At 32.6% G+C, this 14,944-nt stretch overlaps 1 pseudogene; it reads left to right on the top strand.

The window, feature by feature from the left end:
• The first annotated feature begins 5,559 nt into the window (after positions 1-5,559).
• On the top strand, positions 5,560-8,921 carry LOC131656073 (uncharacterized; annotated as a pseudogene).
• The last annotated feature ends 6,023 nt before the right edge of the window (positions 8,922-14,944 follow it).

Genomic DNA, 14,944 nt, shown 5'->3' with positions numbered 1-14,944 from the left:
CATAAAGTCTGACATATTGAAGATAATGTTATTTGTAAAAACTTAGTGAATGGCGAGTTGAGTCTGAAGCAGGCCTACGATTTCATTTAAAAACCTCACCCCTCTTCCAGCGGTCAGACTTCCCTTGGAAACAGTAACATTCCATCATCGCACTCTATGCTAGTTTGGAGATTTATTCACAATAAACTGCCTACTGATGCTAACATCTTTTTAAAAGGTTTTCCTATCACCTCCATGTATTCCCTCTGCAATGCTAAGTTGAAAACCTCTCCACATATTCTTTGATTGCCCTTTTGCAAGAAATCTTTGGAGTTGGATATTTATGGATTACTTACTATAGTATGAGTTACAAGTTTCTAACATGTCTATCGTGAAGCCAACAAAGTTGTTAATATTTTTTCTAAGTTTGAGTTAAATAGGTATGATGATCTTAAAATATTCCTCGTAGTTTTTTATTTTATTTTGTCTCTTTTGCTATGTTATTCGATAAGAACTTTGTTACCTTTTATGGGATTTAAAAAAAAAAAAAACTTCATAGAATAACTTTTTTTATTCACCAAAAATGAAAATTCACTTGATCTTTTATTTCATTTAGGGGTGATCGTATCCGAACCAATCCAAAAGCAAAACCGCAAATCGAACCAATCCAAACCGAAACCGCAAAAAACCGTGTTTGGTTTGGATGATTTTGGATGGTTTTTGGACTGAACCGCACGGTTTGGTTTGGTTTGCGGTTTTTATTTCACGAAACCGAACGGAACCGTACCAAACCGCATATTTAACTTAAGTTTTAAATTTTTATAATTAATTTATTATCTTTTCAAATTCAATTGCACACAACCACATCTAACGTTTTGAATTTTAATAATTAATTTATTAACTTAAGTTTTGGCATAATCCACTTAGTTTTTGTATTATATATATATATATATATATATATATATATATATATATATATATATATATATATATATATATATATATATATAATTCTCTACTGTCTAATATATGTATTTCATTTATAATGTATTTTTAGTTCTCTACTATTCTTGTAATATAATTTCTTTTGTATGGTATAATATCATATATTATATTGACATTGAATTACTTTCCTTTTTTCTTTTATTTCAGTACATTTTTATTTTATAGTGTAAACCGCAGTCAACCGAACCGATTCTAACCGCATTGGTTTGGTTTGGTTTGGTTTGGATGATTTTTTAAAAATCAACCGAACCAAACCGAACCGCATGCATTTTTATCTCGCGGTTAGGATGGCTTTTATGCTCAAAACCGAACCAAACCGCACCGCGAACACCCCTAATTTCATTCACTTCTATTTTTTAATCAACTTTATATTTATTATTTGTTCTTTTCTTTTTATTATCTTCAAAAGCTATTCAAGCAATCATCATCTCGTGGTAAGCAAGAGTTTGAAGTTTTCATAACTTAATTCATAACTCTGAATTAGTAGGGTTGATTTCTCTTAGAAACCAAAGAGTTTGAAGTTTTTATATTGATATTTTTTATAAATTATTTGTGTATTTGTTTTTACAATAATAAAATTGATTTTGTGTAAATTATTTTTTATTAAAAATTAGTTAAATATAAAATAATTCATTATACCAGCATAACTAATTACAAGAAAAAAGATTCTCTACATCTGAACTTACAAAAAAAGAAAGCTATAACGCCGTTACCACCTACGTGCTCTGCTGGCATGCCATTTCTTATGAGATAGAGAGAGAAAGTGTTTGATGGAGTGTGGGTCCCATGACGGATGGTCCTAAAATCGACGTTGACGTCTGAATCCCCTTCCTCGTTGATCTTCTCTAAAACAGACCCCTCTTTTGTGGGGCCCACGTGACAATTCACCTCTAAACTCTTCATTCCCACTCTCGTATCTAAAGGATTTAAAACACGCGCTTTATTAACCCGCCACCTATTATACTATTACTGTAACTGCATGTGCCAGCTCGTTGTTTGGTTTCTACGCGCGAGTGTGACGACTGGTGACCAAAGTTGACCCTCTCCTAGATCTCTCCCATTTAATCTAAAATTTATTTTTTAGATTATTGGAACAAACAGTATATTTAGTCTATATAAATTAAATATATTAATTATTAATTATTGAATATATTTAAAAAGTTAAGTTATTTTTATAATAGAAACTAGAGGAAATACATATATATATATATATATATATATATATATATATATATATATATATATATATATATATATATATATATATATATATATATATATATATATATCAATGAGTCACGAGTAGGGGTGGCAAAACGGGCCGTCCGCCCCGCCTTATATCCGCCAAAAAACGAGCGGAGCGGGCATACCCATCAAATAAAATGGACATAAAAGTCATGCTTGCCCCGCCAACGGGTTGACGGGCGGCAGGCTTACCCGCCTATTTTTATTTATATATTTTTTAATAAATTAATAGACTTTTTTTATCTTTTAATTAAACTTTTACTTATTTTTTGAAACAATTTTTCATAAAAGCAACTTTTTAACAAATTTACTTAAAAAAATATTACATGTATTTATAAATAAATCTATAAAATAAACCATAAAAAATTGTAATTACTAGAATTAACTAAAAAAAGTAAGTTTTGGAGGAGGGGCGGCTTTGACGGGCGGCGGGCTTTGGCAGGACGGGCATGACGGGCGGCGAGTTTTGACAGGGCGAGCTTTAGCGAGCGGCGGGCCTAAAATCCTAACCCAACTCGTCATTTTTTGACGGGTGTGCAGGCCGACCCAGCGCGTCACGACCCGTTTTGCCACCCCTAGTCACGAGGGTTGCAATTTTTCATCTGGCAAATCTTATCTACTAATTTGGATATTTGCTTTTGTTATTTGAATACAAAAATAATCATTTCCGAAATTATATTTAATTAGATTTGCTACTACTGTATATACTTTATGGATTTATATAACTTTTTACTGTATAATAATTAACCTTCTGTTTTCTTTTATAATTGGTAGCAGGAAATATAACATAAGTGGAAATAACTTTTTAAAAGCAAAGAAAGTGAATACTAAAATAAACAAGCATGAGTGGGAGAGAAAAGAGGAAGTGGAGTTTTAACATGAATGAATAATTGATAAAGTTACAACTATGTCATTTCATTTATTAAAGAGCATTTGTTACATTAAAAAAATGGCTCCTATGTCACTCTCTTTTTCTTTTTTTTTTTTGGATTGAATCTCTCCTTTATCTAGTTTATTTTTAGAAGAAATTATGGATGATTTTATTTTTGCTGAGATGACATTATTAACCAAAGACTTTTTTAATAAAAAAACAAGGCAGAAATTTAAGTATAACTACAAGAAAAGCTTTGGGAATTATAAGTATTTATTATATCATATTTTTACTTTTTCAAATTTAATTGCATCATGATAAGACAATACATATAATTTTTTTTGGTGTATGAGTCTCTTTTAATTTTCTTTGTTTGAAGTAATTTTGTAATCTGGGTGACTATCCCTTATTCTTTGTTATTTAGAAAATCTGTTGCTTATAAAAAAAATAATTTAATTGATAGTTTCTGTTTTATTTAAATGCACTTTTAATTTTTTTAATTTTAATTTTTTAATCATTTTATTTTAAAAATTAATTATTTAATCTTTAATTTCAATTTCTTTTTAAGTTTTAATTTTATTGATTGGCCGTGTCTAAATTGATAAATTTAATATTTATGGTATATTGTAAGGATATAATATAAGTATGTGAGTAGCTCAATTAACATGCCTTAGTTAAATTAAATTGGTGTAATATATTGGTTTAGAGTTTAATCTTGATTTATTTATATTTATATATCAATATAAATAAATTTTAATATTTATAAATTAATAATTTTAAAAAAATAATAGTAACTAAAAAAACAGATATCAAAAGTATATACAAACTTTTTTTAATGTATATGAAAAATTGATTAATTATTAAAGGATTGAAGATCTATTTTAAAAACCGATGTGTATTTTCAATAAATGACATTCCATGTATATGATATTAATTGAGCTCATGAGCACATGTTTAATTGACCCTAATGTTTGCTATCTTTACAACATTGTTATATTAATTCATTGAACACAAGTATGTTTACATTATGAATGTACATTTATGATGTTTGTAATATATCTAATAATTATAATTATTCATGATGTTTTGATATGAGAGTGTTTTTAAAACAATATTAGAGGAAACAAGCTTTATTTATTTATTTTTTTGTATTTTTTTTACATATACAAAAAAAATAGCAATAGAATTAGTTTCAAGTATACTATTTTTCATTATTTTATTTACAAAATCAATCTAAATTATTTAAAACTTACTTCTGGTTCTATCTTATTGATCAAGATTGTGAGATTCTTTAATAATATCTTTGACACATTTGTCATAACACATTTAGAAGGGTGGAGCATAAATACGGCTATCCACTTTGCTTGATATAGCATTATAGATTCTAAAATTCTCTCTTGAAAAGGATTATGCTTCACTTGCAAGATAAATTAACGTTTGCAACAACTCTTAGATTGATATTTTCTTATTAGTGCAAGCAAGTGTGGAATATGAGTTTTGTAAAATACGAAAGTCAAACTTAATATAAGTATGACAATTAGAAGTTAGATTTAGACTAAAGTTTTTTTATGAAAGTAAACTTGAACTGCAAAGAAAAATTCAACTCATATTTATTTGCCTTAAAGTGCAAGTCTTATCCATAGAGGACTAATAATAATTAGAAAATCTTGTGAAATAGTAGTACACAGACGCCGTCGGCATTGCTCAAAAAGTAAGGAAACATTGAATAATGGACCTAGTTGAATCAAAAGATAATGAGCAAAGGGGGCATTATCTAGAAGTTAATTTTTTAGTCAAATATAAATGATGGAAAAGAGTCAAATATATATATATATATATATATATATATATATATATATATATATATATATATATATATATATATATATATATATATATATATATATTTTTTTTTTTTCCTTTTCTTCACCAATTAGTAGCATGAATAACACACTATTGTTTGTTCCAACTTTCTTAATTCCATTAATGTATTTGTCCTAACTATCAGACCAAGTGCAATGGGCAGTTTAATTAAAGTCAACATGGGGAAAAGATGTGCAATGGGGAGTTGAATGTGGTGTTGAGTGTGTGTTGGAGGAGAGAGGTGTTGAGAAAACTCAACACCAATTAATCTGTCCCAGAAGCTGACGTGGCAGCGTGTGAGTGGTGCAACGCAGGCGCGTGTGGGCCACGCGCTGGGAGTGAGAGTGGGAGAGTTTGCACGCGGAGAGAGAATGGAAAAGGAGATAAGTGCAGCCACGTGGCTGTTTCTGATTGGCTGACCAGATTTTTATCCATTTAATACTTTGAACTCAATTATTTCGCTGCAAATTAATTTTTTTTTTTTATACCAAAATTCATGATTTTTTTTTCTCTATAAATAGAGACTTGGTTCATTTGATTTGGACACAGAAAAAAAAACCAAGTTTTTCACTATCTTTCTCTATTATTATCTTTCTATTAGTGTTTTTTTTTAAGTTAAGTGTCTTTTTTTAGTGAAATGGATCCCAATAATCATTTTAACACTCAAAATTCTGCTAATTTTCCATTTAACCAAAATCCCAACAATTTTCAAAATCCCAACAATTATCAAAATCCCAACTATTATCAAAATCCAAATCAATTTTCCAACCAACATCCTCAAAACATACCTAGTTTTGGTTTTCCACCAAATTTCAACCAGTCATCCTCTGTTCCAAACTTTCAACCATATTATGGATCTATGCCGAGAAATCCATCTCAAACACCCCCGTTTAATGGTTATGTGACAATGGCGAATGCAAATTTTCCAAGTGGTGGTGTACCTGAATTTCCCGAGTTTTCAACACAACTAACTATTGGTGGCATGATAGTTTCTAATGAAGTCGCTCCAAATTCAGAGGATTCAACTCCTAAGAGCAGGAAAACTCAGCAACCAGCATGGAACACTGAACAAAATTTGGTGCTAATTAGTGGGTGGATTAAATTTGGAACAAGCAGTGTTGTCGGGAGAAACCAGAAAGGTGAAACATATTGGGGTAAAATTGCTGAGTATTGTAATGAGCATTGCTCATTCGATCCTCCGCGTGATGGACCTGCATGCCGAAACCGTTTTAATTATATGAACAAAGTGTTGGGTAAATGGATTGGCGCTTATGATGGCGCTAAGCGTATGCAAGGAAGTGGTTGGTCGGAGAATGATGTTTTGGCAAAAGCGCAGGAATTATATGCATGTGGGAAGAATGTTAGATTCACTTTAATGGAAGAATGGCACGCTCTCCGTGATCAACCACGTTATGTTAGTCAAGTAGGAGGAAATATTGGCTCAGGAAGTAGTGGATCTAAGAGATCTCGCGAGAGTGATGCATGTGGCTCAAACACTGTAGAATCCAGTGCTCGTCCTATAGGAAGGGAGGCAGCTAAAAAAAAGGGTAAAAAGAAAAGCAAGGAATATGCCTCGGAGGTGGTGGACAAAGAATGGGCTGAATACAAAGAATTCAAGACGAAAGAGCTTGAACGATTGGACAACATAGCCTTGATGCAACAGCAGGCTAACAATATAGCCTTGGAAAAGACTAAAACCAAGAAAATGAAGATGTATCTAAAGCTAACTTCCGAAGAGCATCTAGATGACCGGAAGAACCAGCTGTTGAAAAAGTTGGAGGCAGAACTGTTTGATAATTAATTTCAATGAAGTATTTGTCAGTGTAGTGTTTGCTTTAATTATTGTTGTTTCAATATGTCAGTGTAGTGTTTGCTTTAATTATTGTTGTTTCAATATGTCAGTGTAGTGTTTGCTTTAATTATTGTTGTTTCAATATGTCAGTGTAGTGTTTGCTTTAATTATTGTTGTTTCAATATGTCAGTGTAGTGTTTGCTTTAATTATTGTTGTTTCAATATGTCAGTGTAGTGTTTGCTTTAATTATTGTTGTTTCAATATGTCAGTGTAGTGTTTGCTTTAATTATTGTTGTTTCAATATGCCTGTGTAGTGTTTGCTTTAATTATTGTCGAATCTATTCCTTATCTGATAATTAACTCTATACAATAAATTATTTCAAATCCGTCAGTGGTCCACCACCCACATCCAATATATTCCTTATCTGATAATTAACTCTATACAATAAATTATTTCAAATCCGTCAGTGGTCCACCACCCACATCCAATATATTCCTTATCTGATAATTAACTCTATACAATAAATTATTTCAAATCCGTCAGTGGTCCACCACCCACATCCAATATATTCCTTATCTGATAATTAACTCTATACAATAAATTATTTCAAATCCGTCAGTGGTCCACCACCCACATCCAATATATTCCTTATCTGATAATTAACTCTATACAATAAATTATTTCAAATCCGTCAGTGGTCCACCACCCACATCCAATATATTCCTTATCTGATAATTAACTCTATACAATAAATTATTTCAAATCCGTCAGTGGTCCACCACCCACATCCATTTATATATAGGGACTCATACATCCATTTATGTACCAATATCCCAAATCCCATCCAATCTACCTCCAATATCACAAAAAAATGGATCCATCACAATATCATTTTGATATCGCAGCCTACAATCAAAATCGTGAAATTGAAGAAAATTATATAGTCAATCGATTTAGAGAGCGTAGAAACAAAATATCGGAAGATAATGCACCTCGTAGTAGAAAATATCTCAATAGAGATCATGCAGCGGCAAACCAAAGACTAATTGACGACTACTTTGCCAATGAGCCTACATATGGCGATGCAATGTTTCTTCGTCGGTACCGGATGAAAAAAAATGTTTTCCTTCGAATCGTTGGGGACCTTTCAAGTAGTGATAACTACTTCACCCAGCGAGTTGATGCAGCCAATAAAGAAGGTATATCACCCTTAGCAAAATGTACCACAGCAATGCGAATGTTAGCATATGGTGTTGCAGCAGATGCGGTCGATGAGTACATCAAAATAGGAGGTACTACAGCATTGGAGTGCTTACGTAGATTCTGTAAAGGAATCATACGCTTGTACGAGCAAGTGTATCTGAGAGCACCAACCCAAGATGACCTGCAAAGAATACTGCATGTTAGTGAAATGCGGGGGTTCCCAGGGATGATTGGGAGTATTGACTGCATGCACTAGGAGTGGAAAAATTGTCCTAAAGCATGGGAAGGACAGTTTACTAGAGGGGATAAGGGAACCACCACAGTTATTCTTGAAGCAGTTGCATCTCATGACCTATGGATCTGGCATGCCTTTTTTGGATGTTCGGGAACGTTGAACGATATAAACGTTCTAGACCGGTCACCAGTGTTTGATGACGTGGAACAGGGAAAGGCTCCAAGTGTGAATTTCTTTGTGAATCAACGTCCATATAATATGGCATACTATCTAGCTGATGGTATCTACCCTTCTTATCCAACTTTCGTCAAATCGATTAGACTTCCTCAAAGTGAACCCGATAAATTATTTGCAAAATTTCAGGAGGGATGTCGGAAGGACATCGAACGTGCATTTGGAGTGCTCCAAGCTCGATTTAAAATCATCCGTGAACCAGCTCGCTTGTGGGACATAGCTGATTTGGGTATCATCATGAGGTCATGCATCATATTACATAATATGATTGTTGAGGATGAACGAGATTCATATTCTCAACGTTGGACCGATTTTGAGCAATCTGAGGAAAGTGGATCTAGTGCACCACAACCATACTCGACCGAGGTGTTACCCGCTTTTGCAAATCATGTGCGTGCTAAATCAGAGTTCCGTGATCCAAATGTTCATCAAGAATTGCAAGCTGATCTAGTGAAGCACATATGGACAAAGTTTGGAATGTTCCGTGATTGAATTATTTGTGTGTTGTATTGCATTTTAAATTATTTGTATCGTACTAATTACGTTACTTGTGTGTTGTATTGCATTTTAAATTATTTGAAACGTACTAATTACGTTAATTGTGTGTTGTATTTTAAATTAATTTAAGATGATTTGTATCGTATCCAATTATTTAAATAAATTTTGTTTTTATTACAAAAAATTAAAAAATAAATTATTAAGTATTTATTATTTTAATTTAATTTTAATCGATAATTGTAATTTTATGTAATCATAAAAATAAAAATAAAATTTAAATAAGAATATGAAAATAAAAAGTGGTGGGGTAGGGTGTTGAATGAAAAACCATTGGAGAGGGTAAAAGTTGAATGGGTGTTGAGTTATTAGGTGGAAGAAAGAGAAAATGATGTGGAGTGTTGGGAGTTGAAAAAGAGGGTGTTGAGTTTTTCAACCATTGTAAATGGTCTCATGTGAGAGACTCTGCAGCAATATGTAAAACCAGAGTTCTTTTTGGGTTAGTGATATGGAAAAAGAGTGTTCATCCTCTTCTGATTTTTTTCATCTATATATTTATACTGGCATTAATTTAATTTAGGTTTAATATATCTGATTGTCGTGTTATGTTTTTTTATGACCATTTACAATTTTGCTTCCTCTTTGTCTGAGATTATAATGTCTCTTTTTCATATTTGTTATATGGCTCAAGGTCGAGTCAACTTCATGTCATGAAGTCGATTTGATCTCCTAACATAATACATTTTCTTGAATAGAATTTACGTACTGGTTATGTTAGATCGCACCTTTCACGTGGTTATTATCAACTGTTTCAAAATTTCCCCCGATAGATATCATGTTTATAGCAATATAATATCAAAGTAAACTTAAATTATGACACAACGTCCATAGCCTCTTAAGCATGAGATCTTCAAGGGTGAAATGATAGTTAAAACAAAGTCATGATGGTTCACGGTCCCTCAAGAATGGGGCATGGAAGGTCAAAGTATTTTTAAGGAAAAGTTATGACTGTTAACAGTCCCTAAACCACGAGGTCTGGAAGGACGAAGTGATTTTTAAGGCAAAGTCATGACAACTCTGTTTACAGATGTTTTTGGTAAACAATCACAAGTTTATTGTACTGGTGAGATTAAATCGAAAAGTCTTTAAAGCAATTTGTGCAAAATAATTGTACGGAAATTACTGTGCGTGAATTGAATGCAACTGTTTGTATGAAGTCAAAATAAATACAAAACTAAAATAAAGCGGAGCTCTGATTAAAGACAAAAATGTAAAATGTAATAAATGACATGACAACGGTAATGATAAATTTTTCATTTAAAGAAACAAAATGACAATGAAAAGAGAGGGCGCAGACACATACATGTGTTCTCACAAACTGTTTCGCTTTTGGGGTTGGATATTTCAGTTCTATAGTGAAAATGTATGAAATTTTGCAAGCTTGATTACAATGTTTGAGTCTGCTACTTATACTATTCTATTAATATTTGCCCTCGTCGCACTACAACAAATAACGTTTTTCATGATAACGCTTTCACGTCATCTAGAAAAAACTGAGGTTTTATTCCAATGCGCGCCATATATATTTTTAAAAAACTTGTTACTTCGGGTTTTATAAACACCATGGTGATATACCATTCAGCACATGCTTTGAATCCTAGCTAATGCACTTTATGTTTTTATTTGTTAACAACTATAAAGTAAATGATTTAACCCTTCGGTTTCTTTGATAAACTGAGAGATAAAATAATCAGATTTTACTATAAAACACTCGTTGGACATATTTTACCCTAATACTATCTTATTTGTAGCCGCTCCACCGTCGAATGCATCATTTTTTTAGGATGGATAACAAAACTGAAGAAAAAAAAGCTTTTCTACCTTGAACAAAATATTTTTTCAGCTTATGCAATCCATCTCAAACAATGGTGTTGTAGTTGTTGTTTAAGGTTTTGAACAACTATGATTTTTTCCTAAAAGTCTTTACTGATGAGTTGCAAGTGCTGAAAAACATTTTCTATTTTTTGGAACAAACACCTGATTAGTAGTTGGATGCATTCCAAGCATGCAAACTGTATACGCTAGCAAAAGCAATGATAATCATAGCATCAATAATCAATCTTGGTAAAGGCGTGTTTGACATTCAAGACGGATCTCTACCACCTTGTATAGGACTTGGACATGCTGCATTTTTTATATTATGGATAAACAATCTTGATATTCTGCGAAAATTTGTTGTATACAATGTATTTTTGATATTCTGGGTAAACAATGTAAGCATTTAAAAAAATGCTTTAACCCCTTGATTGTTTTTTTTTTTTTTAAAAATACAATGTAAACAATGTATTTTTGATATTATAGTAAAATATTTTTTTTCAAATAATGATTACCTTGTTTACCCAAAATATTAAAAATACATTGTATGCAACAAATATTGTATGTGACATGCTCATGCTGTAATTTTAATATTCTGGGTAAAAAATCCGATATTTTGTAAAGATTTGTTTTATACAATGTATTTTTAATATTTTGGGTAAAAAATGTAATCATTTTTGGAATTTTTTTACTCCAACCCCTCGGTTGTTTTAAAAACCGATATGATAGTTAAATATTTCTTTCACTATTTTCATTTCAACGACCTTAAACAAATTTTTGTCGTCCATATAAGAGTTATAAATGCTCAAGAATCCACCATTAGTGATCCGCGTGAAATCTAAGGGACGTCCGTTATATAAGTTCTCTTACGATATTGGAAATCTAAATGAAACCTATGAAGCGCTTGAAAAATAAGGAAACTTCGAAAAGTTCTCTTCGATGGATTGCAAGAGCATAAAATCAACTGATTTCAAGGTTTGGTCTATTAAATATTTATTTATACAGAAAATATTTTTGATTATTGATATTAATTATCTTACCCATTTTTTCAACAGAAACAAACTCATGCAAGATGATCAGTAGAGAATATCCTTTAACAAATCCTTTTGTTTTGTTTTGAGAAAAGAGGATCCATATATTTGATCTTGCCTGGAATATTAAAGAATAGAAGATCCAACATATGATCTTCATGGACAATTAATGTGATATTCTTTGTAAACACTGTAACGAGTTTTATTATAAAAAAAAACTAATGACCCCTCAGTTTTTATGATAAACCGAGATAAAAAAGGCGCTAGTTTTTGTTAATAATAAAAGTGCAGAAACGGGGGTTCAAACCATGCCATAACAAATCTTTACCTCAGTGTTTTAAAAACCGAGGTGTTAAGTCATTACTTTTTATGACGCCTTTTGTTACCTCGATTCTTTTGTCGAGGTAAAATGTATTTTGCCTCCGATGTTAAAAGATCTTTTTACAATAATGACAGTTGTACTTTTCGAAAAGGATGCGTGTCAAAACCTTCAGTTTAGACCTTCCGAAACGCTCCCACGAGGCCAGTATCCAAAAAAACTACTAAAAAAAATTATCCCACGTTCACAACTATTTAGCACCACTAACTGCCTTTCAAGATTATCTAGTTTATTAGCTGTTTAGATGCCTCTTCTTATGTTTGCTCTTAGAATCTCTAAAAATATTCTAAGTTTCAGATAATTAGTAACTTTGTCGACCACTATTTAGTCGAAGCCATTTTTGAGATTTTGGACATGTTTAGAGGAAATAATGATCATAATCTTGTGGATCTGTTCTTGAGATTCTTTAAAACCATACTTGTCATGTTAGTCGACGTTGCCCAGTCAACTGCACTATTTCTGTTGAGGTATGTTTGAGTCGACTATACTATTTTTGTCGAGGCATGTTTAATAAATACTAATTAATGCTTTCAACACTTGGCATTTTTCCATGTCAAGTTCCTCATTAACTTCCCTCTTAGCTAGAAATTCTAGGCTAATAGATGCCCCATAAAATGTCATTTTCGATCATGTATCAGATGGAAGAAATTGAAGGATAGAAAAACACTTAGAAAGGGGGGGATTGAATAAGTGTGACTTTAAATCTTGGACGATAAAAATAAATTGCACAATTATTTTTATCCTGGTTCGCTGTTAACGAAGCTACTCCAGTCCACCCCCGCAGAGATGATTTACCTCAACTGAGGATTTAATCCACTAATCGCACGGATTACAATGGTTTTCCACTTAGCCGCAACTAAGTCTTCCAGAGTCTTCTGATCACAACTTGATCACTCCAGGAACAACTGCTTAGTTCACTCCTAAGACTTTTCTAGAGTCTACTGATCAACACGATCACTCTAGGCTTAGTTCACTCCTAAGACTTTCTGCTCAGCCAACTGCCAAGACTTCCTGCTCAGCCAACTGCCAAGACTTCCTGCTCAGCCAACTGCCAAGACTTCCTAGAGTATACTGATCAACACGATCACTCTAGTTCCTTACAACTTAATGTAATTCTAAGAGTTTACAAATGCTTCTTAAAAGCGATAATCACAACTGTGATATTTCTCTTACAGTTTAAGCTTAATCTCACTAAAATATTACAACAGCAATGTAGTGAGGTTTGATGAAGATGAAGATTCTGAGTTTAGATTTGAACAGCGTTTCAGCAAGTTAATTTGAATTGTTTTGGAGCAGAATCGTTAACCTTGCTTCTCATCAGAACTTCATATTTATAGGCGTTGAGAAGATGACCGTTGAATGCATTTAATGCTTTGCGTGTTCCGTACAGCTTTGCATTTAATGTTATACGCTTTTGTCAACTACCTCGAGCCTTGTTCACGCTGTGTCTACTGACGTAGCCTTTAGTAGCTTTAACGTTCCTTTTGTCAGTCAGCGTAGACTGCCACGTGTACTTCCTTCTGATCTGATGTTTGTGAATACGACGTTTGAATATCATCAGAGTCAAACAGCTTGGTGCATAGCATCTTCTGATCTTCTGACCTTGAAGTGCTTCTGAGCGTGATACCATCTTCTGATCTTCAGTGCTTCTGATCTCATGTTCTTCTGATGCTTTCATAGACCCATGTTCTGATTCTGCTTCGACCATCTTCTGATGTCTTGCCAGACCATGTTCTGATGTTGCATGCTGAACCATTTGAGACACATCTTCTGAGCGCTGAATTATGCGTACTCTTTATATATTTCCTGAAAGGGAAATTGCATTGGATTAGAGTACCATATTATCTTAAGCAAAATTCATATTATTGTTATCATCAAAACTAAGATAATTGATAAGAACAAATCTTGTTCTAACAATCTCCCCCTTTTTGATGATGACAAAAACATATATAAATGATATGAATTTGCGATCAGAAAGAGTAGACGGCAAAAGACAAATTACACAGCTATAGCATAAGCATATGAATAAGTCTCCCCCTGAGATTAACAATCTCCCCCTGAGATAAATAATCTCCCCCTGAAATAAATACTCGAAGAACTTTGATAAAAGACTTCCCTGATTATTTCGGTAGAGACGATCATATAAGCTTTTGTCTTCAGAGAATTCATAGCTTCTGACTTCTGCTTCCATTGGACAGCTTCAGAACTTGAATTTCTTTGATCTTCAGAACATTCACAGCTTCTGACTTCTGCTTCCATTCAGGACAGCTTCAGAACTTGAATTTCTTTGATCTTCAGAACATTCACAACTTCTGATTTCTGCTTCCATTCAGGACAGCTTCAGAACTTGAATTACTGGATCTTTTAGAACATTCACATCTTCTGATTTTCTGCTTCCCTCGGATAGCTTCAGAACTTTGAATGTCTAACAACATCACTTCATGCTAGATTTGTATCAGAACATTGTTGAATGTACCAGAGCATCATCAGAGCATCTCTACATCCTGAAATGTTACAGAACAAAAACTAAACGACAAAAGTCAGCATGAACGAGTTAGAACATAAAATGTATATTCAAATACATGATATGTATCAGAGCCAAATGTATCAGAGCATTTAGGCTAAAAACGTGTATCAGAGCAAATAATGTATCAGAGCCATAACATTATATGTATCAGAGCAGATAGAATTTTGTCAGAACAGGATAGACATGATGTTCAAATTCTATTATCAAT

The sequence above is a fragment of the Vicia villosa genome, linkage group LG3 (assembly GCF_029867415.1).
Source record: "Vicia villosa cultivar HV-30 ecotype Madison, WI linkage group LG3, Vvil1.0, whole genome shotgun sequence".
NCBI classification, from domain to species: Eukaryota; Viridiplantae; Streptophyta; class Magnoliopsida; order Fabales; family Fabaceae; genus Vicia; species Vicia villosa.
This window is presented reverse-complemented; position numbering and strand designations above follow the sequence as displayed.